The 27,297-nt window shown below is 37.4% G+C and overlaps 1 long non-coding RNA gene and 1 pseudogene across 1 annotated transcript; both read left to right on the top strand.

The window, feature by feature from the left end:
• Nucleotides 1–5,073: 5,073 nt before the first annotated feature.
• Nucleotides 5,074–20,584, top strand: LOC147539192 (uncharacterized; annotated as a pseudogene).
• Nucleotides 20,585–24,040: 3,456 nt separating this feature from the next.
• LOC147539191 (uncharacterized) lies at nt 24,041–25,620 on the top strand. Its single transcript, XR_015225547.1, has 3 exons — nt 24,041–24,797; nt 24,894–25,050; nt 25,165–25,620. It is a non-coding gene; the product is annotated as an uncharacterized LOC147539191 (long non-coding RNA).
• The last annotated feature ends 1,677 nt before the right edge of the window (nt 25,621–27,297 follow it).

The raw sequence follows: 27,297 nt of genomic DNA, 5'->3' as shown, positions 1-27,297 counted from the left end.
TTTAGAAGATAAACGTAAGAATGTCATTCAGACCACATAAGGGTAAAAATGGTATTTTAATTTATACGAGGGTAAAAATGTCATTTTGACAACATAAGGGTAAGATGTCAATTTAATATTGTAAAAGGATAAAAATGTAAGTTTAGCTATATAAAACCAAAATGGCATTTTTAACAACTTTGTAAACATGTCATTTGGTAAAAAGGGTAAAAATGTAATTTGCTCAATGTACATGTAAAAGTTTATTTTGCAAAATTTTATGGGTAAAAATGTCATTTAGAACATATATGGAGATAAATATTAGGTTTCAAGAAATAATGGCATTTCACCAAAATTAGGAGTGAATGTCGTGTTTCCAACAACAATTGTATCGCCAAAAAGATAGTCAAGTTCTTTTTCAAATTTTAGGCTCGAGTCTCGAAATTCTACAGCCTTTGGGTATGTCTGTGTCAAGATGAATATAGATTAGATTAAAATACAAATTATTAACCAGTGAAATTATATTAATACAATAATGTACCTTGATAAAATCATTCCAGAAATCATCTCCAGCAGATATTGTACCGGTTAGCGGATCCCAACCAGAACATGTTTTGTTAATCAACTTGTGCCATAACTTCCAAGATTCTTTTATGGTATCCCAGTGGTTTTTCATTTTTTACTATCATATGACTTCTTTGTCTTGGTGAAAAACTTATCGCAAAGATTTTGATACCCTTCCTTGTTCAAGTCCCTGGTCTGTTACTTTTTGGTACTTGTTCTAAACATAAGTAAACAACTACTTTGTGCATTTCATGAATCCAGTGTGCCCTAGTTGTATTGCTAGTACCCGCCATCTTCAGTTGATAATTAAAGTTCAATAAGTGTTTAAAATACGATGAATCAGATTTAATTGTGTCTAACTAAATTAAAAACTCAAAGAATAACATGAGAAGAAATTAGTAGTACAGACATACCTGATGTAGATAAAGAATAATTAAAAAATTAAAACATATGCAATGTAGAAAGATGATAATCATTAATGAGGGAAGAAAAATAGTACTTTACCAATTAATGAGAAGAGATAAAGAAGACTATATTTTTTGTTTGATTTTTTTTGTTGGACTACTTTTTTTGTTTGATGATCGTATAAAGAAGTCTGCTACTCACCTTTTGTATTATTTTGGAGAAAAGAGAGAAGAAGAAACATAAAAACAATCAATGGAGAGAAAGAAAGTAGTAGTACAACCAATCAATGTAGAGAGTGAAAAAGTACATGCATTAATGAATCATAAAGAGGTAGATAAAGAAAGAACATACCTGAGTTTCTTTTTCTTTTACTTTTTCGGCAGGTTTCTTGAGGGAGAGAGAAAAAAAAATTAAAACCCTACTTTTCTTTTTGGGTAGTTGAGCCTTCCGAATTTTACTCCGTGTGGCTTCTCGAGAAAGCAATGAGCCCGAAGCTACAAATTGTAGCTTCTGCTTTTTAGTCTAAAAGTGCTTTAATAGCTTATAAAAAGTTACTACTTTTTTTTACCCAAACATAACCAAATTGAAAAGCACTTTCAAAATAGCCAAAAGCCGGCTTTTAGCTGACTTTAAGCTCATCCAAACGTGACCTTATTATATGACTTTATGTGTAACTTTATGAGTATTCATTATTTGTTATAAATGTTAGATTTATGGTGGATGACCACCAAACTTTATAACTTTCACCACCATAAGTTTTCCACCATTACTTTGTATTCAAACATCATTATTGTGTGTCTATTGGTTATGTAACTCATCTAGCTAAAGACCTATATAAAGAGGTCTCCAGATAATGTACCAATGTATATATGTACCAATGTTTATATATTTTTTTTTTTGTTGAAATTGTTATTATTATTAATTAAAGGGAAATTAGAGTTCTATTACAATACAACTTGAAAAGAAAGTAAGGGACATTATTCCATGTCTTCGTTCTGTTTTCCTTCCTTGCCCATTTAGTCAACTTGTCTGCCGCTACATTGCAATTCCTGCTAGTATAAGAGAATTTAACTATTTCCAGCCTCCGTTTTATTTTCTGTATTCTTTTAATATGAATTTTCGATTGCCATTGAATTTCATGTCTGCTGTTCTGTAGATTTTTAATAATATTGATATTGTCGCTTTCTATGGTGATTCTATTATAGTTATGAGATTCCGCCCATTGCATTCCTTTAAGAATCGCAATGGCTTCACCTTCCTCAGAGTTTCTACTTCTAGTAGTAGTGGCATGTGCTTCTATGAATTTAGCTTCAAACTGATTCCTGTAACATTCTGAATGTCGGTGAATGAAGCATCCACATTAATTTTCAGAAAAGACGGTTCAGGGGGTTTCCATTTTCCTTGTTCTATCTGATTTTTGCTAGTATCATTTGTTAAGTTTTGAGGGAATGTTGTAATCATAGAAATGATTTTGTCTATCGAATTAATTTCATGTTGAAAACAGTGGTTGCAACGAGTTTTCTATATATTCCAAAGGATAGTAGCATAATGAATGTTATTCGTAGTGTAAGTGTTTTGTGATTTTTGTTCCCAAGAAAAAATCCATTCTACCACCGAGGTGATTTTATCAGATAAAATATTAAAGTAGAACCATATGTTTTTTGCCAAAGGACAATGGAGCAGTGCATGTTCAATAGATTCAATCTCGTTACAATTAGGGCAATTCAGATTATTGTCAATATATTTACCTATTCTTTCTTTTACCGGTAGAGCCTTGACACATATCTTCCAAATAAATACTTTTATTCTAGGGACAACTGGGATAGACCATATGAAATTCCAGTTAGGTGATAGCGGTTCTGGCGAGTTCATGCTTATACAAAGGTGTTGATACATAGATTTGACCGTAAATTTGCCTGACTTGGTTAGGCTCCATTTTCTTTGGTCATCATTTTCTCCCGTAATTGGGATCGATAAGATCAAATTTTTTGTAGTAGCATCAAACATATTATTGAGGAGAACCTCATTCCATTTATTTTGGTCAATCAACTGCGACACCTTAGATAAGTGAGAAATCTGGTTATTGATTGGGAGGATAGGTAGCGTGGGGACGCAGTTGTCTTTCCATATATTTATCTGTTCTCCATTATGTACTTCCCACGTGGTGTAATTATCAATGTCGTTCAGATGTTTACTAACGTTTTTCCATATCCAGGAGTGATGAGATTTAGCTGGGCCAGGGTTATCGGAGTTCTTGAAATACTTAGCTTTTAAGAATTGAACCCAGATAGCTTTAGGTTCCGATTTGATTCTCCACGCTAGCTTGCTCAACATCGCTTGGTTATCCAGCTCCGGGGAGTGAATACCAAGACCTCCTAGATATTTAGGAAGGCAAATAGTGGACCAAGACTTGGTACATATGCCTTTAGACTTACCCCACCAGAACGACTTTTGCATAATCGAAATGCTTTTGCAAATGCCTTTGGGAAGGGCAAAGCATTGCATTTGGTATCGGGGTACGGCCACAGCTATTGTTGAAATGACAATGGTGCGACCAGCTTGAGAAAGGAAATTCTGATTCCTCTTCTCTAATTTGTTTTTGATCTTATGAAGAATATCGTTGAAAATTTTCTTCTTTTGAGCCCCAATAAATAATTGAGCTCCAAGGTATTTTTTCGAGGTGGTCGCATATTTGACTTTGAGCGAACGCATAATCAAACGTTTGAACTTAGGATGAGAATTTTTAGAGTAGAAAATATTGGATTTGCAGTAGTTAATCATCTAACCGGACGCGCCGCAAAAAGTATTGAGAATATTTTTGAGAGTGTGGATATTATCCAGAGAATTACGACCAAATATAATGCAATCGTCTGCAAAAAGAAGGTGAGAAATGGTAAGATTGGGATTATTAGTAGGGAAGCCCTTGAAATTATCCCTATCTTGCTCAGCACGCATGAGACGACTAAGACCTTCCATTGCGATAGTGAACAAGAAAGGAGATAGCGGATCTCCTTGCCTAATCCCTCTAGAGGGGTAGAAAGTGGGGCCCGAACGCCCATTGACCAAAACTGCCATAGAGGAGGTAGAAATGCAGTGAGAGATCATTTTGATCCAGTGATCTGAGAAACCCAGCTTAGTCATGATATCCGTCAGGAAGTTCCACTCAATTCTATAAAAAACTTTGGACATATCAAGCTTGAGTCCAAAATATCCAGTGGCACCTTTCCTAGTTTTAAGAGAGTGTATGATTTCCTGACCCATGATAACATTGTCAGTGATTTGTCTACCTGGGATATAGGCAGATTGGAAGGGGGATATAATATTCTGTAAGGAGAATTTAAGTCTATCAGCCAGGATTTTAGTGATAACTTTATAAGTAGTATTGAGAAGACTGATAGGTCTATAATCTGCCGTGGTATGGGGAGCTGTTGTTTTGGGGATCAGGCAAATATGAGTGTGGTTAGTTTCAGGAGGGAGCTCCGCCGATATGAAGAAATCTGGAACTAGACTGTAAATGTTGGGGCTAACTGTATCCCAGTTAGATTGAAAGAAGAAGGGGGGATAACCATCTGGGCCAGGCGCCGCTTCTTTTTTAAGACTCTTAATGGCTCTATTAATCTCTTCTTGATCCGGAATTTTGACAAGCTCTTGATTTTGGGCAAGGGTAATAGTGTTATGGAAAAGATTGAGGATACTGGGGTCAGAGTTGTTGTTAATGGATGTGCTTATGTTGAGGAGATGAGATGTGAAGGCTGCTTGGATGTTCTCCAACTCCTCTTGCCAATCACCATTATTGTCTTTAATCGCCGTAATTTTATTAATTCTATTACGCTGAATGGCCTGGGAGTGAAAAAATTTGGTGTTTTTGTCTCCAACAGACAGAAAATTATTTCTCGACTTTTCTTTCCATAAAGATTTTTGGTACCTATACCATTCTTCAAGCTGATTAGTTAAGTAGTTATATTCCTCCTTATTAGTAGCTTTGTTAAGTTTGATAATGATATCATTAATGTTGTTATCAATGTTACCAAAGACCATTTTATTCCATTTAGTAAGATGTCTACAAAGGTTTTTAAGATTTAGTTGAATAATACTATTATTGGTCCACTTATCCGAAATAAAATCATGACAGTCAGGGTGGGACATCCAAGTACGGAGAAATTTAAAGGGTTTAGGTTTATTCTGGACAATCTCCATATCAGACAGTAAAATAGGGAGGTGATCTAAACCCACCGAATCGAGGTGGGTAATGCAAGAAAGCTGGTTATTCTGAAGCCAAGGGAGGTTCGCTAAGGCTCTATCTAGTCTCTCTTGGATAAAATTCTCTCCAAATTGTCTATTATTCCACGTGTATGGGTTACCTTTATATCCCATATCTAGTAATTGAAGATGATTAATATAAGACATCACTTTGGGAGTGTGAGAGTTAGAAGCAAGAGCACCTCCGACTTTGTCCTGATTGTCAAGGATCGTATTAAGATCACCAATGACTATCCAAGGGAAATAACTGTCCACTTTGAGAGCTTCAAGTGTTTTCCAAGGTTTTTGTTTATTTTTATGGTAAGGACAACCATAAAAACCGGTAATAATATGATGTGAGTTGCTGCTAGAGTTGTAATTATCAGCGTGAATCAAATTATTATCCGAATAAAGAACATTAAGAGTAATATTATGTTTCCAGTACATAGCTAAACCACCTGATTTATTGATCGGTTCCACAAAGTGATGGTCATAGTGTTTGTTTATCTTAATACGCTTATTAATGTTAAACGATTTTGTTTTAGTTTCTGCTAGGAAAATAATATCCGAGTTATATTTATTAATAAGATTCATTAGATGTTTGCTAGTGCTAAACGACGAGATACCCCTCACATTCCAACTCAGAATGGAGGGGCCATTCTTAGTTTTAGCAACCATGGAAGACAAGAGATAATCTAAGGGCACCTACCTAAGGGGATAATGGTGGGCGCTTCTATACTGCCACTAAACCTAAACAAGCAACCACCGCTGACTAATAAATCAATTAGTCAAAGTGCACCACCAAAGTGAACTCTATCTTTATTCGGATCTGGACTACTAAGAAAAGAGGAACAGAAGAGTTAATCTAAGATGATAATAATCCAGGTAACCTAGAAGTAGTAACTAGAAAATAATGCCTACTGAATTAAACACAGATAGAAAGATGAAAGTAAACTAAATTCAGGACAATAAAACTAATAAAAACTAATGAGAAGAGAAATTAGTATCATAACTAGATCAAGAATAATATATATTGCTAATTAAGCAGAAACTATAGAAAATATCTGACGCAACAAAAACTAAGGACTACTATCGTTATACTAGTTCACCTGCGATAAAAAGATAATATAGCACAGACCTAAACCACAAACCACTACTGAATATTTATTGTTATTATTAATTTTTATTTTTATCTAAAAACCAACCCAAAAGCTGATAAAGCACAAATACCTTACCGTGGTAGAAAAACTTTACCTACTCAAAATGTCATATGTGCATACGATTTCAATATGTGTTTTATGTTTGTTGTTGCGGGGTGGGAAGGCACAACAAATGATTTAAGGATATTCACGGAGACAATTACTGATGAACAACTAAAGCTTCTCCTGAAGGAGTTGCAGGAGATGTCCTTCGACCAAGATTGCAATGCAAACAATTTGTCGGCTAGGACAATTGATGAAGAAGATCATCAAGTCCGGTTGATTTAGGAGTCGTGGAGTTTAAGCTAAAAACTAACCACGATCGTCGAATTACGAAGTAATTTGCGGCTAACTCCGATGGGATCCTACAACGGGTTACACATAAGAGTGTCAAATTGATCTAGGATATGACTAGTGAAAGTGAGATATAATCATGGGAGTGTCCCATAAACATATCTCTTAGGCCTAAAAAGGAATTAGGCAAAGATAGCACAAAAAGGCCAAAAATATGGTTTTTGGGCCTAGACCGGTTCGGGTGAGGACTCGGATTGGATTGAATTTTGGAGGGTTAATTTATGATATAATAAACATTATATCTGCAAATTTTCGTGGTGTTTGGATGCTCCCTCCTTAGGGAATTGAGAAAATACCAATAGTTGCTATTTTCGACTATTTCCCTAAATCTTCTAAAGGGTGTTTTAGGAAACCAAAAAGGAGGTGGATTCTTATTAGGGTTCTATATAAACACTCGTAGGGCAGAGAATGAGGTGTGGAATTTGTCTCTAAGCTTTCTTACTCTACCACATCAAGTAGAGAGGAGAAAGTGAGCTAATTCCCATTACTATCTATCTAGTCAAAGAAGAAAGGTGTTCTTCTTCCAACCACCATTGGTGTGCTAGCTAGCAACAAGGTGGGAGATCTAGTTGATTGCTCGTGTCCCAAGTAGAGGAGCTACGTTTTAAGCTCTTGGTCTTCTCAAAAGCAATTGGAAAGGTTCGAGGAAACAACTAGCGAATAAGGTAATCGATTATCTAGTTTTGCTTAGTATTATTATAGGCTTATGCATGTAATCCTGGGAATACTAATGTAGACATTAGATATCTTGTTTCCGCCATTGAAATTAGTATAAGGGTGTAAATCCCAACAGTGACGTCAGAGCCTCTTGCAATTAGCCTATCTTATCTAAGTTTTGGACCAATCCCATGCTTTTCTAGATAGATTATTATGTTTAAAAGTGTTTTGGACACAAAATTTTGATTACATTTGAATGGGATTCAAGATTTTTCAAAAGATTTCAAAATTTGTTCTTGAAAGTGTTTCAAAAACCTAGAATTTTGATCTAAAATTGGTTTGATTAAGAGATGCTTTTGAGTTTTAGGAAACTTTAAAAACACAATTTGGAAATTTTAGAAGTGTTCTAAAAAGATTTGAAAATTTTAGAAGTGTTCTAAAAGTTTTGGAAACTTTAGAATTTTCTAAAAAAAGTTGGAAATTTTAAAAGTTTCTAAAAGTTTTGAAAATTTTAGAAGTGTTCTAAAAAGGATTTCAAAATTTTAGAAAGAGTTTAAAATTTAGAAAATAGCAAATAAAGATTTGCAAAAAAAAAAAAAAATTTGGAAACCTAGGAGTTTTAGAAACTCCTAGGGTCCAGATAGGAAGCTTCCTAGACGCGTTTAGAGCACTCGACCAGACGCGTCTTGGAAACGCGTCTGGGAGGTTCTGGGTGTCTCGGACTAGGTCTGAGACACCAAGTGCTGGTCCGGTCCAACACCAGACACGTCTAGGACGCGTCTGGTGCATGGACTAGCGTCCTGGCTCCGACCAGGACGAGATCAGGCCTAAAGGCCTCGGCCAGGACATGCCGGCCCTATGGGTCGTGCCATATCCGGACCTTGTCTGAGCCCTTATGTGGGCTTGGGCCGGGACTTGTCTGGGACTTGTCCCGGGCTTTTTCGAGGCTTTTGGGACCATGAAAAGGGACCATCATTCGAGTGGGAGTTTTTGCCAAATTTTCTTCCGATTCCAACCAAATAATTCCAAAATTAATCCGGGCCATTTGGAAGGCCAAAACGGGTTTCTCTTTAAATTGATTTATGAAATAATTAAGAATCGAACCAAGTTTTTTCCGAAATTGACCCGGACTTTCTAAAGCCCAAATCGGAGTTTTTCTTGAAGTTAATTTTAAAAATCATAAAAGATAAAACCGGAACGCACCATTAGTCGAATCCTCGAATTTAGACTTAAGGTCCGTAATGTGACATGGGATGTCGACAAAAGTATCTCCCGGATTATCATGCATTTATAATTCTTAGCCTTGATATATTATATGATTGCATGTGATGTGAATGCGGGAAACTAGTATGGCCATAGAAAGTGTTTCTTTATTTTTGTTTTAAGCACGGATGGATGCATATTTGTAATTAATTTTAATTTCAAGTTTATACGATCTGCGAATCGTTAGAGTCTTGTAATTAGAGTTTAGGGTCTATGAGTCCATTGAAGAAGCTCGAGGATGAGATCCAAAGGCGAGTGGAAAAATCAATGGAGGTTCAAAGATGGCGATCTAAGACGAACCAAAAGGAGAAACAAGAAGAAAACCAAAGGAGATTAGATCTTCTAGGTTAGGGGCCATACTAGGATCCATGTCTGCTTGATTTAGTTTCTCGCGCGCATTTACTTACTTATTTACGCTTTATGTCGTGGATGTTAGTTAGGCTAAATAGTTCACTATAACAAACGCAAGACTACCGTAAAAGTCCCTAAAAGTAATTTTGAGTAAACTGCCTATCCAGATTAAGACACCCTTTGCGCCCTTGTTCGAGGAAGGTGGGTCGGCCTTCGCAGAGTACCTCCTCTACCTTGGGAGAATGCGGGTAGGTCTAAAGAAGAGGCCTACATGTCTAAATGGTTCTACTCAACGAAATCAGCAAGAGAGTCTTGGATAATCGAGGCAAAAGGATGGATTTAACATTGAAACATGTAATCCATCAACCGAGAATCATATGGTATGATCAGTGAAAGAGTTCACTCACCTGGAACGACGGAGTTAAAGGGCAGGGCCCTAGTCCGCTTTACTCCGAAGAACTGGGGTCTTGGAATCACTTATTCAATTAGGGACGATTTTATATTGAATAATGTGGGAAGACTGATGTTTTTCAAAAAACGATAACGAGTTTTAAAACTTTGCCACCTCTTTATGTAGTTTTATGATGACATATGAAAACGGTTTCAACATTGAATCACACCTAAGGGAGGTGCTGATCAACTTCCTAGAATGGAAGAATAAATCCGAGAATAGTTCTCAGATTCAAAAAGGAAAGCGTCTAGAATACCCAGTCCTAATGTTGACTCACATCAGATAAGGTCAAAAGCCATTTGCAAGCAATCATATAACATTCTCTTTGGAAGTGTAACGGATGCTAGCACGACCATTGAGACAAACTGAGGAAATAGTTCCTACAGAAGTCATAAATGGAGAGGCACGAGACCTCCATGGCAATCTGAAAGTCATCCTAATGAAAGACAACATAATTCATCTATCACCCAATTCAATATCGATTGAACCTAGATAGAAAAGACCTTAGATGAGTCACTCAGATTGTTATGAACAACTGAGCAAAACACACGGGAACATCGAATCTAAGAAACAGTTCTTGAGATTCGATGGAAGGAATCTAAGAAAGAGTTCTTGAGATTCAAAAGGGCAAAGGGTCAGTCAAGTGAGACAAACATTTGATCAAAGAAAAGCAGTTGTCGAATACATGATCAAGAGTATTCCTCATTACTGTAAATGTTTCCAAATAATGGTTAGACCATTTAAAAATGGAACTACCTTTAGCACCTGGAGGACAAAAGGAATGGAATTATGAATTCCGGTTCCAGTAACCTTATTAACAAAGTTAAACAAGTATCACAAAATTCCTTCATCAGGTATTTAAGACCAGATGAGTGGCTCAGTGGGAGCTTAAGGGAATTACATACTTGACTAAAAGAAGTAAAGATCCAAGAGGGAGCAGAAGCAGTAATGCTAGGGATGGTGAAAGAGATCGAAGTCTTCTTTTAGACACTGATCTAGCTTAGAACTTAATAATGATTATTTTGTTCTTCTAAAAACATCTAATGTTTTAAACCAGTGGTAAATTAACTAAAGGTTAACATTGATAATGGCTGATATCAAGATATTCAAACTCATTAACTTAAGCATTGTCGATTAAGTCTTGAGGACTAATTGACAAAAGTCACCCTTTTCAAAAGGCATAGAGACTAGTAATCTATTAGGACTCATACGATGTTATGCAGACCCATAAGTTTACTTGCTGAAGCTAATGAGGAAACTTCAATACGTACTCTGACAACTTCATGAAGTATGGATATGTACAAATCATAAAGTGTTAGTCGGAATATTTGAAAGGTTCAAACAAAGTACAAACCAAAGTAAAGAATCACCTTGACAAAGAAAGTTTAAGCCATCCGGTTAGATTGGAGTGGTGATAACTTGAGTCAAACACTTGATAACCATCAAATTAAGGAGTTGAGAAACGGTTCACAACTCGCTCCATGGAATACATCTGAGGGATGGTAGATTCAATGGGAGTAATCGAGCACTGCTATGCATGATTCGATCAATGATGGGTTTAAGCCAGTCTTCAAAATATTTTGGGACATATTCTAGAAACGATTATTTTCACACTTACCGAAGTCCGTCTAATAGCTAAGCTTGTAAAAGCGTTACAAAAATTAGCTAAAGTATGACGCAATTTCTTTAGAAGAAAGGCTTTTTCACAAACGATCAAGAGAACAAAAGTGTTTGTTGCTCATGATAGTATTCTTATAGTAATTAGCATACCTAGTAATCTGGGAGAAAAGTACTAATTATTACAAGAATAAGTGGGAGAAAAGTACAAGTCGAATTAATTCGATTATGAGAAAAATCATGAAGAGTCATGAGGAACAATCATGAAAATTGTACAGGCCGATTAAGTTCGACCAAGAGCAACAAAATTGTTGAAAGACAGAAAATCGCGATTCCTCGGAAAAGGAAAAGGTAAAGATTGGATCTTAAAACCTACCGCACAAAAGCGAATGTAATTCGCAGGAGAACTCTCAAAGTAGTTGAAAGTGTCTCTAAAGGAAAAATCTCGAAGAAGTTGAGAATATTCCAAATTGTTGTACAAAAGCCCTAAAAGGTCAAAAGTAAAATCTCAAAGATTCAGAAGATAAAGGTTATTTCTGAAGAGATAAAAAGACCGACGCGGAGATGGAAAACTGACTCTAATTTTGGCATCTAGCCAAAACAATATGGAATCCACATCTCAACAAGTGATGGGCCTAGAAGGTTATCCCAAAAGGTCTCTATACCGCAAGTGCACGGTGGTCAAGTAGTAAAAAAAAACCCGGTAAGACCGGAGTCGATCCGCAGAGACTAGTTAAAACCTATTCTAACCTAGAATTGGCAAATATAAATTTTGATTATGAATTGATGAAAATGATAAACATAAATGAAATCTAACTTAATAAAGATGGAAAAAAGTCTAGACTTTAGGAATCGACCACATAGAATCACTTTTAAATACACGTAATTAAACGACTAAATCTCTCTTTTACTAAATCAGATTTCAAGACAATGAATGTAACGCCCCAAGCCTTAGCAGTTGCCGATATTGTCCCCGCTTTAACCAACTCACACAGGTACGGGGTTTTGTCCTTGGCGAAGGCACCACAAGCCTACCCAAAAGGCCTCGGTACTTACTAAGCTTGAGCTTACACATATAGCCCAGTCTCTGGACACTTTTGTGAGCAATGTGGGACTATTACAATCCCCCACCCTCAGCGAAGAGCCGTCCTCGGCTCTGATACCACTTTGTAACGCCCCAAGCCTTAGTAGTTGCCGATATTATCCCCGCTTTAACCACCTCACACAGGTACGGGGTTTTGTCCTTGGCGAAGGCACCACAAGCCTACCCAAAAGGCCTCGGTACTTACTAAGCTTGAGCTTACACATATAGCCCAGTCTCTGGACACTCTTGTGAGCAATGTGGGACTATTACAATGTGGGACTATTATTGTAATAGTCCCACATTGCTCACAAGAGTGTCCAGAGACTGGGCTATATGTGTAAGCTCAAGCTTAGTAAGTACCGAGGCCTTTTGGGTAGGCTTGTGGTGCCTTCGCCAAGGACAAAACACCGTACCTGTGTGAGGTGGTTAAAGCGGGGACAATATCGGCAACTGCTAAGGCTTGGGGCGTTAAAAAGTGGTATCAGAGCCGAGGACGGCTCTTCGCTGAGGGTGGGGGATTGTAATAGTCCCACATTGCTCACAAGAGTGTCCAGAGACTGGGCTATATGTGTAAGCTCAAGCTTAGTAAGTACCGAGGCCTTTTGGGTGGGCTTGTGGTGCCTTCGCCAAGAACAAAACCCCGTACCCGTGTGGGCTTGGGCCTGGGTGGTTAAAGCGGGGACAATATCGGCAACTGCTAAGGCTTATGGCGTTACAAAGAGGTATCAGAGCCGAGGACGGCTCTTCGCTGAGGGTGGGGGATTGTAATAGTCCCACATTGCTCACAAGAGTGTCCAGAGACTGGGCTATATGTGTAAGCTCAAGCTTAGTAAGTATCGAGGCCTTTTAGGTGGGCTTGTGGTGCCTTCGCCAAGAACAAAACCCCGTACCCGTGTGGGCTTGGGCCTGGGTGGTTAAAGCGGGGACAATATCGGCAACTGCTAAGGCTTGGGGCGTTACAAAGTGGTATCAGAGCCGAGGACGACGCTGAGGGTGGGGGATTGTAATAGTCCCACATTGCTCACAAAAGTGTCCAGAGACTGGGCTATATGTGTAAGCTCAAGCTTAGTAAGTACCGAGGCCTTTTGGGTAGGCTTGTGGTGCCTTCGCCAAGGACAAAACCCCGTACCTGTGTGAGGTGGTTAAAGCGGGGACAATATCGGCAACTGCTAAGGCTTGGGGCGTTACAAAGTGGTATCAGAGCCGAGGACGGCTCTTCGCTGAGGGTGGGGGATTGTAATAGTCCCACATTGCTCACAAGAGTGTCCAGAGACTGGGCTATATGTGTAAGCTCAAGCTTAGTAAGTACCGAGGCCTTTTGGGTGGGATTGTGGTGCCTTCGCAAGAACAAAACCCCGTACCTGTGTGAGGTGGTTAAAGCCGGGACAATATCGATAACTGCTAAGGCTTGGGGCGTTACAAAATGGTATCAGAGTCGAGGACGGCTCTTCGCTGAGGGTGGGGGATTGTAATAGTCCCACATTGCTCACAAGAGTGTCCTGAGACTGGGTTATATGTGTAAGCTCAAGCTTAGTAAGTACCGAGGCCTTTTGGGTAGGCTTGTGGTGCCTTCGCCAAGGACAAAACCCCGTACCTGTGTGAGGTGGTTAAAGCGGGGACAATATCGGCAACTGCTAAGGCTTGGGGCGTTACAAAGTGGTATCAGAGCCGAGGACGGCTCTTCGCTGAGGGTGGGGGATTGTAATAGTCCCACATTGCTCACAAGAGTGTCCAGAGACTGGGCTATATGTGTAAGCTCAAGCTTAGTAAGTACCGAGGCCTTTTGGGTAGGCTTGTGGTGCCTTCGCCAAGGACAAAACCCCTTACTTGTGTGAGGTGGTTAAAGCGGGGACAATATCGGCAACTGCTAAGGCTTGGGGCGTTACAATGAACTACCTGAATTTCTGAAAATTGTTCGATTAAGCATGTTACCGTTACATAAAAATCATAATCACTTTCTCTTTAAAACTATAGATTTCTTAACTATTGCTTATCAATCACTAAGTATATATCATCAAAAAGATTTCACTCAAGTATGATATATCAAACCAAAAGTATAAACAATGAAAATAAATCAAATAAGACTATAGATGAAAAATAACTAAATATTCGTTGAATCGCAAATACAAGAGTTTAATCGATTGAGAAACATGTACCAAAAGATTTCCTATGGGTTTCGTCCTCCACTCTAGATGGAAAATTAACCACTCATAATTATCAAACACACTTTATAGAAGAGTTTCATTAAAAAAGTTAAAGTCAAAAGAAAAATAAAAGAGACATCACCAAGTAATAGTCATCTTTATGATGGTGATGAACCTTTATGATGGAGAGTAGCAAGATGGTGGTGCTCTGTGTTTTTCAACTCTCTTTCTCTCCCAATTCTTCTCTGTCCAGCCCCTCTCTCTCACAAACAGAAGCTTTAAAGAAGATAAAAGAAGAAAGAATGATGAACTTTGCCTCTGTATCTACAAATCTCTCTCTAAATCTCTCTGTTTCACTCTGAATCTCTCTCTCAAACTCTATTCTGTTGACACTTTCTCTTACAAAAAGGATTACAGAAAAAGAAGAAAAGATACATGATCAAAACGAATTAAACTTCTCCTCCTCCTTCTCTCTACAAATCACTTACTTTCTCTCACAAAAAGAAAAGAAAATACAGAGGAAGAAGATGATGATAAATGGTTTCTGGGTTTCTGTTCACGCCTAGAAACTTTCTCTCTCTCTAATATTTCTAGTTTAAGTGAGCTTAAGAGAGGATATGACCCCCGGTTAAGAGATGATTTGATAGGAGAAAATGACTCTGTTTTATAGAGAGAATAGGAAAATCTCTTGGGAAATTTTAAAAGGCCCCCCCGTTTTTGTTAAAAGGCCTCCCCGCTAAAAGCGCCCCTCATTATAACCAATTTGGTTATAGGGCCCCCTCTACAAAAGAGCACCTCCTTCATCAATATTTGACCTAACGGCAAAGTTAACGCCGTTAGGTCAAACTTAACCCAAGACCGGTGATGTTGACCGCGCCACATCATCATCTTCTCCGGCAGGGTCGCCGGCCGGCGACCTTCAAAATTTTATTTTTTTTATTCTCTCTCTTCTCTCTCTCTCTAAAAACAAAAAACAAAAAAAAAATTTTAAACTCTCTCTCTCTCTCTACAGATCTAGAGAGAGAGAGAGAACAGATCCATTGAAGGTCTGCGAACAGACCTTCAATGGATCTGTTCGCAGACCTCTAATGGGTCTGCGAACAGACCTTCAAAGGGTCTGTTCGCAGACCTCAATGGGTTTGCGAACAGATCCATTGAAGGTCTGTTCGCAGACCTTCAATGGACTCTCTCTCTCTCTAGATCTGTAGAGAGAGAGAGAGAGTTTAGACAAAAAAAAAAAAGAAATTTTGTTTTTAGAGAGAGAGAGAATAAAAAAAAAAAAATTTGAAGGTCGCCGGCCGGAAGTTTGGCCGGCCGGCGACCCTGCCGGAGAAGATGATGATGTGGCGTGGTCAAATGATGGAGAGAAAATGTGGGTGAAATACACCTTTAAAGGGGGTTTTTTTTCACCCATTCAAAGAGGGGGGTCCTTTAACCAAGCTAAGTCAAATGTCTTTTACTAAGTCAACGAAACCATGGGGAGGCCTTTTAACAAAAACGGGGAGGCCTTTTAAAATCTCCCAAATCTCTTTCTCCATAAATATATTATCTTCATATCTTCCCTTCTCTATTTTTCTATCACAATCTCTGAAAATCCAATATCCACGAAATCTCTCTAGATTTTCAATATCTCTGTTTCATGTTGGTTGCATGTTTTTAAGAGAAATAGATTTCTTTCTGTAATCTTCGTAATATGGTGACCTTTCACGTTTCTGCTTTTATCAATCAGTCAAATCTTCTCCTCATAATCTCTTCTTTCTATTTCTCTAAAAGAATATATCCCTAAATCCTTCAATCACTGTGTCTACAACTCATCTCTTTCCTTGTTAACCTTCCATTCTTTCCCATCTCTCTCTCTCTCTCTAGAAACAGAGATTTTATATTCCTTCCTTATAAAACAGTTTGAGAAGATAGCAGAGAGATAAAAATTTCTTAACTTTCTATGGGAAAAGATTACCTTACCTTCCACTTTCTTTGTCTCTTTACTGTTGAGATTTAGAGAAAAGGAAGGAGATGGGCAGCAATCAACGTGTTTGCTGGCAGGAGGAGAAGATTTAGTGCATAACGGAGTATCAGGTTAAGTTGCGTTGGCCTTTAGATGATTTCAGTCGCGCACGCGTGTCAGATGCTGCTTTGTCGGATCGTAGAGGAGCACGGAACATTGGTAACTCGTGTGAGTACCCAATCTATTTCCCAGCGAGAACAACGGATTTAACCTGCTCATCCCACCAGTGTACCGAATTTTCATACCAATTCCCGGACCCGCGCCACGTGTCCTCGAAAGAGCTCTAAGTTGACCTGATTTTGACCTAATCTAATTTTCTCACCCGAACTCCGATTTGACCTCCATTTTCACCCACGAGTTCGTCTTGGACTATACTTTCACGCAAACACTAATATTGACCAGAATACCCTTTCCATTAAAATGACCAAAATGCCCCTGACATCTATTTCTCCCGATTTCGTCTGTTTTCACACTGGACCCCATAAAGACACCTGAGAAAGAAAAACAAGTAATTCATCAGAGTAACTGCTCGAAATGGACTAACTCGCCCAAGTTAAGAGACTCAAATGAGACATTTTCATGGCTCATCATCAAGACATGTCTAATACTAATAGAATAGAAAAGAACTGTCTTTTCTGTATACTTTCCCCGGTTCCGTTGCTACCGCGGGCCTTGCGCAATCGATCGGATCATATCATATAGATATCCCTTCAACACAACATAGGTCATCGAAAGGATCTCGGACGACCCACCAAAGCACGAAAGCCAGGATCTTTCAGAAAATGGATTCCTATTCGAAGAGTGCATAACCGCATGGATAAGCTCACATAGCTTGATAATTTAAGTCAACTGAAGACCTAAATTAGTTTTCCAGAGTAGAAAACTGAGGAAGATGGAAACATTCGAGTTTCTCGAAACTAGACAAAAGGAATTGGATTTCCCCAGTCTAGCTATGTCCATACGCATGCTTCAGGAATCCATCGACGGATTAAAGCACGCAAGAGTCGGAATCTTCGATTCACAGAGGCAATCAAAATGGTTTTGATTCCCGACGAATGAGGAAAATCTTGAATCACGAGTTTCAAGAAGGTAAGTGGGAGTAAGGGTGTACTCGAGTCGAGTCGAGCCGAGCCGAGTAGTAAGATGTTCAAGCTCGGTTCGTGTATTTGACTGTCGAGCTCGAGCTCGAGCTCGTTCAAGTAATTGTCCACTTGTTCAAGCTCGGTTCGTATAAGTTTGGAAGTGCTCGAGCAATAGTCGAGCCGAGCTCGAGCAACTCGTTAAGAGCTCGGCTCGTGTACACCCCTAAGTGGGAGTAACAAACCGTCCTGGTCCGTATGCAGAGTACATACAAAAAGATTGAGTAAAACATAAGATGTTGTGTAATAGTAAACGTACTGACTCAATAAAAGGACCACACACAAGGATAAAAATGTCATTTTGGGCATCCAAGATCTATGAGCATAGATCAAAAGGATGATAAGATTAGAGAGACTCAGTAAGCTGAGACGCTTGAGATCCAAAACAGAAAATCTAAGACTTGGAAAAGTCTAAAAGAATTTTGGCCCAAAAACTCATGACAGAGGGCGTTGCAGAAATCGGAGTCTGAAAAGACACCGATGAGCAAGCACACATGAGAGAGACATTTATGTTCGAAAACATAAAGTCAATCATGTTGGACATGATCAGCATTTAGATATCCAAATTCGGATTGGAAAACCGAAACACTACTTAAAACATCCTAAAAGGCTAAAGGATGAAGTAGTACAAGAGTTGAAATAAGTCATCATAGCAAACTTCCAGACATGGAAGGAAAGTAGGCTAAAAGTGTTCAAAGCCAGGAACTGTTGCAAATACTACATAAGAAATAAAAGCCTTAAATCTAGTAAAAGGTTACTAGAAAATATCAAGGTTGAATATGGCAATCTTCAAATTAATTGAAAATTTGCAAAGTTTAAAACGGACTACGTCGGTAGTCAAACTAAACTGTCACCTAAGACAAAGTATGAGACTCATACACAAGTCTAAAGGCATGGGGTATATTTAGAATAGACCTTGACAAGTAAATTGAGCGAGTAAAAGGAGTTTTACAGAACAGGCTCAAATTTACAAACTCTCGTTATCGGAAATAAAGTCAATTATTTCACAGTCGTCTGAATTCGGTTTAGTATTTAAACGACCGTCCACAGATAATAAAGCATTCCGAATAGGTTTATCAGATACGTATCTGATGAATGAAACCCTATTAAGTGAACTTGGAATATTTATTATCATTTCCCTAGTCCAGGTCGTTGCATGGACAACAACGACTAAGGAAGACTAGCACGGGAGTCGATGAGATAGCGCAGTTTCATGGGCTATAGAATAGGAGTATTCGATTCGACTACGTGGGTGTGTAAAAGGTTATACACTGGATAACCCTCAATATGAGAAGTACATCACTCGTGGTGAAGCGTCAAAAATACTTCTCATAAAAGATAATTGGAGAGATTCCTAAAAACATGAGTGCTCCACTCATCTTATGTAAGGAATGTCCAACTTTGGTTCCGTCAAACGCCGCACCGTAAAAGGAGGTTATAAAGGCGGATACTGGGAAGGACAGGATAGACATGAAGGTAAGTGGGAGCGCAATAATGGATTGTGTCATCCTAATCACATTAGGTACAAAGTGTCTCAAGGCCACTTGATGAGTAGCAACTGAAAATGCGTGGCCACGCTCAAACGGATTAGGAGTTAATCGTTTGTCTTTTACAGTTGCACTCGGATATCAAGAAAGTCTGAATGACGTACGTATCAGATGGGATACTAATTGACACGGGAATCGAGCATTGCACTTGTCCAAAGTCCAAGTGGGAGTCTGAAGGAGTTGAAGCAGATGTCCTTCAACCAAGATTGCAATGCGAATAATTTGTCGGCTAGGAAAATTGATGAAATAGATCATCAAGTTCGGTTGATTTAGGGGTCGTGGAGTTTAAGCTAGAAACCAACCACGATCGTCGAATTACGAAGTAATTCGCGGCTAACTTCGATCGGATCCTAGAACGGGTTACACATAAGAGTGTCAAATTAATCTAAAATATGACTAGTGGGAGTGAGATATAATCATGGGACTGTCCCATAAACATATCTCATAGGCCTAAAAAGGAATTAGGCATAGATAGCACAAAAAGACCAAAAATAGGGTTTTTGGGGCCTAGACCGGTTCGGGTACTTCTAGGACTCGGATTGGGCTAAATTTTGGAGGGTTAGTTTCTGATATAATAAACATTATATCTGACAATTTTTGTGGTGTTTGGATGCTCCCTCCTTAGGGAATTGAGAAAATATCAATAGTTGTTATTTTCGACCATTTCCCTAAATCTTATTCTAAAGGGTGTTTTAGGGAACCTAAAAGGAGGTGGATTCTTATTAGGGTTCTATATAAACACTCTTAGGGCAGAGAATAAGGTGTGGAATTTCTCTCTAAGCTTTCTTACTCTGCCACATCAAGTAGAGAGGAGAAAGTGAGCTAATTTCCATTACTATCTATCTAGTCAAAGAAGAAAGGTGTTTTTCTTCCAACCACCATTGGTGTGCTAGCTAACAACAAGTGGGAGATCAAGTTGATTGCTCGTGTCCCAAGTAGAGGAGCTACGTTTGAAGCTCTTGGTCTTCTCAAAAGCAATTGGAAAGGTTCGAGGGAAAAACTAGCGAATAAGGTAAACGATTATCTAGTTTTGCTTAGTGTTATTATAGACTTATGCATGTAATCCTGGGAATACTAATGTAGACATTAGATGTCTTGTTTTCGCCATGTAAATCCCAACATCCCCATCCTCCCGAAGGTAATTTAATATATCACAAACTACTTTTTGAAACAGATTTTAATTTATTAACGGGAAATACTACTTGGTTGACTCGGGATATTCTAACGTAAACGGTTTTTTAGCGCCTTACAAGGGAGGGAGATATCATCTTAATGATTACAGAGGAATTAGTAGAGCACCGCGTTCTCCTAGAGAGTAATTCAACTACACGAATTCATCATTGCGCAAAGTGATTGAAAGATGCTTTGAAGCATTGAAAGCTCGATTCCCAATTTTAAAGATGATGGCACAGTTTAGCCTTCGGAAGCAGAGAAATATCGTAATAGCAGCGTGTGCACTACATAACTTTATTAGAAAACATGCGTTGAACGACGATATATTTTCAGGATTTATGAAAGTGAGGACTTCATTGTTTCTAAAGAAAGTGGGGAAAATGAAGCTCAAAATTCTAGGCCTTCCGGAGTAACTCAAGAAGCGCGGTGAGAAATGTACGTTACCAGAGATATGATACGTCACAGTATAGCTGCACATTATCGATTACCTTTATAGATCGAACTATGTTTAGATGGTTTTAAATGCTTAAAATTTGAAAATGAATTATAGAAAAAACATCTATCACTACTTTATTATCTATCATTATGTATCATTTTCATTGTTTATAAAAATTAACTTTTATATACATTAGGAGTGAGAATCATGTCTCATTTTAACCTGAATAAATTTTACGGACGGTAAACAATGATAAGAAGAATAAAGTGCGTTGTGAAAAAATAACTTTTTCACTTATAAGCAAGTGTTTTGTCAAACTAACTTTTTTGCCAAACTAACGTTAAATCATTTTTGACTTTTTTTTAAGTAAAAGAACTCCTACTACATGTTAAAGTACTTTTACTTTTTGCTGCGAAACGACCTCTTAATAAGAGAAGTTGTTATAAAATTTAAGAAAGACTACCTGTCGGGTATCATGTAATTATCAATTTTATTATTGCCACTGATTAGGAATGTTATACTTCATTTAAAAAAAAAACATGTTATTTTATTGGAAGATGTTTAATAAGAGATAGAGGAATGAGTATTAAAATTTACAACAAATTTTATCACCAAACATGAGAAGTTGTTATAAAATTTAAGAAACATTGTATTGAAGGTCAATTTATTAATTTTTAAGTTAAAATGATAAAAGTTGTATTTTGTTTTGTTAAAAACCGAATATTTGTATTTTGTTTAGTTAAAAACCTAAAAGTTTGTATTTTGTTTAGTTAACTACCTTGAGAGAGAGAGAGAGAAAAAAAAGCTCCTTATATAAAGTTAGGGTTTCCGAAAACAATTTGCATTTCTAAAAGAGAAACGCAGGAGGTCGACTGGGAAAAGGATTGAGAATTTTGACCTATATGTGTTTCTTGAGTTTTTGAAACTCTTTATATTCCAAAAGATCGGTCTAAAACGTCCGAGTCTGAAAGGCAAGCGGCTAGCACGAAGCTCGACGCAGATAATATGGGTGAGAACTCGACTTAGGAAGCCTATTAAAATTACAATTCTGGTTCGTATCGATTCGATTCTGGTTTCTATAATGTAAAGATCCAGAGCTGAAGCCTATACAAAAAGCGAGTATCTGTCAGGTATCAGGTAATTCTCGGTGATTTAAAGACTTGTTATTTTTATCATTTTACCACTAATTAGGAATGTTTTACTTTATCCATAAAAACTAATTGTTTTAGCCTGATTAATAAGAGATAGATGAATGAGTTACTAAAATTTACAAATGATTTTATCATCAAATATTAGAAGTTCTTATAATTCTTTCAGAAAATTGTGTCGAAAGTCGCATTTTAAAATTTTAAGCAATTTATCCATGACCGAAAACTATATTACTAACACTCTTAAACATATCTTGAATGCAAAAAAGTGCAAATCAACAAAAAGTGCAACCCTTCGGAAGCTATAAACAACTTATCCATGAGCTCAATAAACTATATTAACAAAAAGATGCAAATAAACAAAAACTAATGATTTTGTTTAGTTACAACTCTAATTATTTTGTTTAGTCAAAATCAAGTAATTTTTTCAACTTTTTTTGCAAGTGGTTGCAATCCTGTTACAATGGTTGCAATACTTTTGCAAGCAGTTACAACTCTTTTACAAAACAGTTGCAGTTCTTTTGCATTGCAAGCGGGTCCGGTCATTTTGCAAGAAATTGCAACCCTTTTGCAAGTTGTTGCGAACCTCTTACAAACAATTGTAAATTACGAAAATACATTTGAGTCAGGGACGTATCTATGTGTGGGCTAGGAGGGGCCATGGCCCCCCTGACCCAATCTGATTGTAGAAGGAGATTGTAAGGTTATTTTAGACGAAATAAAGAAGGCCATGATTTAGTCCCTTGGAGATTGAAACCCTACATTTTAGAAGCTAAGAGAAGATTGGATGTCTATCCCCTATGGGCACTCTCCTACTGCCCTAGAGAAGCAAACCAGGCTTCCCACATGTTGGCCCAGTATGTGTTGAACGTTATTTAAGCTCCTCTTTATCTTCTTTGTTGTCTACTTTTAACTTCTATGTAATATGACATTTGCCTTTGGCTATATATATGGAGTTACTGTTTTTTTTTTTGAAACCGAGGGAACAAATTCCATTAATAAGTGATTAAATCACACTGATTACATGGATGAATTCTTATTTCTCTCCTCTGAAAAATTCATGAGAGTTACACACCTTTAAATGCAAAGTGCCTCATGAAGGGAGAAAAATTGGACTAGACACTGACACAAAGGATCCTAAAGATCTGTGAAAGGAGACCCTAAAGGTCTGACAATAACGAAATTATTATACTAATAATACAAATAACTGATAATACAAAAATAAAGAAAATACTAATTTACATTCCTCTGAACTGCCATTGTTGTAGTAGATTAATCATCCTTGGTAAAGTCGCATTTCATAATACCACCAACATCAGAATTCTTCCAAAAAGATTACTTAATTAATAATAGCAAAATCGGCAACATCAGAATCAACTGCTGTTCCTTGGAAATCACATAATCATTGATAATATGAATTAATTATGTATGGAATTTCTGAACCATTCATCATCATCTAACTACTAAAACTTTCAGATTCTTGAAATAACCCATCTTCAAAATTACCATTTCATCAACAAGATCATGATTCTTTTTGTTTCGATTTCTTTGATTTTCGATAACCACCACCGACCGGAACATTTCGAAGAACTCTGCCTTTTGTCCAATAACGTAGTGTAGTGATTGATTTGAAATGATGATCTAAATAATAATCCTCTTTCACTTCCTCCAAAGATTTTACCACCAATGATCTAACCCCCAGTGCAGTAAAACTCTAGAGATAGAAAGAAAGAGAAAAGAGTAAGAGGATTTCTTCCCTTTCTCTGCAAAGAAAAACTCTGGAAAACCCACATTATGGAGGATCCTAGTGATTACTAATGGCGAGGAAACAAACTACAATGGGAAGGAAACAGTGTTGCGGCGAAGCCCTTCGCCGGAGGAAAAACCCAGATCTACCGTTAAGAGAGAGAGACGGTTAGAGAGTAGAGAGAGACCGAGTGGGGTTCAAAATCTTTGTTCATCTGTTTATTTTTTTATTTTTATTTTTATTTTCATTTTTATTTTTATTTTTTTTGTTGAACTGATATATGGAGATATCTGTTTCCAAAAAAATAAAAATATCACTTACCCCTAATTAACGACCCACAAAAACTTTGACCAACCCCAAATTGACTATAACCAACATTACCTTATTTCCTTCCAAATTTTGCGTTCACGGAGAAAAAAAAAAGAGTTAGAGAGAGAGAGAGAACAGATCCTATCCTCAAATCTCTAGTGCAAGTCACAGAAAGAAAAAGGAGGAAGAAAATGAAAAGTTTGATTTACAATTACATAGGTAAGAAAAATTAAAAATATTGTCTCTTTCTTTAGTTCGACATGAGGTTATTCCGCTTCTGAACACTATTTCGTAATGAAAATTCAGATCCTTGAGTCAATTAATTAGGTTATCTCTTCAAATCACAAGAAGCTGCTGCTGCTGCTGCTGCTGCTGCTGCAATATGAAGGCTCCTGGAAAAGGAGAAGATGGCAGAAGCCATGAAGAGATTTTAGCCCGTCGTATTAAGAACAGAGATCGACAACGAAGATACCGAGCTCGTAAACGTCTAGAAGCATATTCTAAAAAAACTTATAGTAATACAAACCAATCAATTCCTTTATTGGTACAAACCCAAAAACAGAATGGATTAATGATTAATAATAGCACAGAGCGTATGATTCTTTGCCATCGAAATTGGAAAAGAGATGCAAGAAGAAGAAGAAAGATTCATATTTTGAAGGAACCTGCCCATATATCACAAACCTCTCAACCAATGGTACCCTCTTCCTTGGACATTCCCAAAAACAGAATGGACTAATGAAACTAATCCAAGATTGGAAAATGGCTGCACCAAGTAGAGCGAATTAACCCTTGGATTGCTTTTTTTTTTTTTTTTTTCCTTTTGTATCCTACCAAACCCTAAGAAATTTATATTATTCTCAAGTATATAATATGCAAATGATGTTGTCTTTTCACAATTTTATTACGTAATCAGTTGGTTATTACATAATAGTAAGGCGTCAATCTTTCTCTGCTTCATATGAATGCATTTGGCTCAATCGAAGGTAAGTCGTGAAATTAGAGCTTTCAATCATGTTGTTTTTCAGTCTTTTTAAATTAATTTCTTATTGTGATTTACACAATTGAATGGGTTATTGCAGAATCAAGATTAAAATGTGAGGCAATCTTCTCTTTCAATTGCACATTATGGATGGAATGGATATGGGTGTCACTTCACCATCTCAAGTTCTCAACCTTATAGGACTATAAGTTCAAAATCTCTTCATTATTGTCATCAGTTAGCTTGTATATAAATGGGTACAAACGCACTTAAAATACTAGTCGATATTCAAAATTGATCGAATTGTTCTTATAATTTTTGTTTGAGGAATATGTTATCACTGATTTTGTTTTTTTCCTATGTTGCAACAGGTGCATATTGAAGGATCGTGTCGTAAGGTGAAAAGTGAGAAGGAACATGCTTGAACAATGAAAGACACAATCTTCTCTTAGTTTGTTGGTGCATAACATAAAAGATATTTAACAATGACATACATTTTTATTGTAATTGTCGATATGCTAGGTTCAATTGTGAGTTCTTGAGCAATTTGATTCGTTCTAGTCATCGAAGGTAAATGTTCTGACCAATTGGGTGTCTCCGTATAGGTAAACCGTGAAAAAAATATAATCGACTTAAATTTGTTGAACAAAGTAGTAGTATTTTTGAGTTAATAATCTCCTTATTTTGATTTTACTGTAATTTAGTCTTGGTACCCGACAGACAGTGATCGCTTTTGAATTCATGTGTTATGGGTCTATTACGATCTGATTTGGTATGATTGTTGTTTTGATGCTAAACTGCTAATTAAAATTTTCATTTTAGAGTCACCTTTGCCTAACAATTGAGCTATCTTTTACCTTATGGCAAGATAAATTTTTGATAGTTCAAATCTTCTGGTTAGACGTAGACTACGTCCAACTTAGTTGTGTTCATCATATATTATATTATTGTACCACACTTCTTATTTTTTGCTGAAAGTGTGGTTTCAATGTTGGGATTCCGATACTACTTTCGACAACCTAATCTGCTATGTTATGGCAAGGGTTGGATTGCATATTACATATCCAACAACGCCCAACATTTTCAAGTCTCCTGTTAGGACTCATGGGTCTTCTAATAATCTACCCTCTCATAACAATGGCTTTGTACTTGGGGTGATTACATGATATCGGGTCGATAGTTGTAGTAGATCTTTTGGTGTCGTTCTTTATTGGTGTTTCTTTTTATCTTTATCTATGATTCATGTTTATATATGTGGTTAATTAGAATTTTAGAATTCTAATGAGAAGAAAGAAGCAAGTTCTTGAAATCTTTTTACGGAAAGAGAATATTTGAATAACATCTGTAAATGAATTCACTAAGAAATTACTAATGTCACTTGAGTATTTCAACTTTAAAATAACTCACTCAAACACTGCATTCCACTAAATCGACCGTACCTTATGGGCATGAGTTATACCGAATAATTGATATAAAGTGATTGACACCTACAATTTGCAAAAGGAGTAAATTAGTTACCTATTACGACGGGGTATTGGGTATACTCGATTGGTATTAGGACCTTATGAGTTCCAATGGGGGCCATACCCTTGAGGTACTAAATCATCTCCGCGTATGAAAGTGAGGATGCGGAACCGGCATAAATTGTTCTGGTTCATGTACGGTTATTGGTAAAACCATCGTAAAAATTATGTTGCTGATTAAAGAAGTAACACGGCAATACCATTCAAAACCATCAAAAATATCAACAAATTGAAATGTATTGATTTTGTTTGCTAAAAGAAAAATCCAGGGATACCAAATTACATAATCTCTAACAAAAGATGTAGCAATAGACCATCTCAAAACCATCAGTTCAGTCATGCTAGCTGCTGCAGTTCTCCATATGCTAACTAAGACCGGGAAAATGATCCATGACACAGTGATCTGAAGGTGTCCGTCCGAACCACAAGCGGTCTGCGAGCAATTGAGCCTGAGCTGGACCTACCCGACCAGTTGAGGTAGGTTGTAATGGGCGAGACACGGACAGATCCCTTCACCTGACGTCCACTCCGATTGAGCTGCCTGATTCCATTATTGTTGGGCCTATTGGCCACTTAGCCCTAACTACAACACTTAAGCATACTATGCTAGGGAAGCAAACCCATGTACATTTAAGCTATTTACAAGGCTTAATGATATAAATTAAAGAGTGCGGTTTGATTTTTATAATTCCATGTGAATTCTTCCTTAGGAGTTCAATGTGAGACTAAATTCTCAAAGAGAAATACACAAATCTCTAGAAGTTTTTAGTCCCACATCACCTCTATAAAGCTAGAAAGAGTCGAGAGACTTTCATTAAAGGTAAAAAAGTTAAGTGAACCAAATCTCTTAAAGTTATAATCCCACATCACTTATTTGAAGGTCGCGTCTATAGGGACCTCCCGAAATTGTTGTAGGGGCCTCCCAAAAGGGTTTGACTGTGGTCAAACCCGTACACCTATAAGCGCCTCCTCACGGACTAA

The sequence above is a fragment of the Eschscholzia californica genome, unplaced genomic scaffold (assembly GCF_041429995.1).
Source record: "Eschscholzia californica isolate CP2 unplaced genomic scaffold, dmEscCali1.0.p SCAF_5, whole genome shotgun sequence".
NCBI classification, from domain to species: domain Eukaryota; kingdom Viridiplantae; phylum Streptophyta; class Magnoliopsida; order Ranunculales; family Papaveraceae; genus Eschscholzia; species Eschscholzia californica.
Note: the sequence above shows the minus strand (reverse complement) of the source record. Positions and strands in the feature narration are given on the sequence as shown.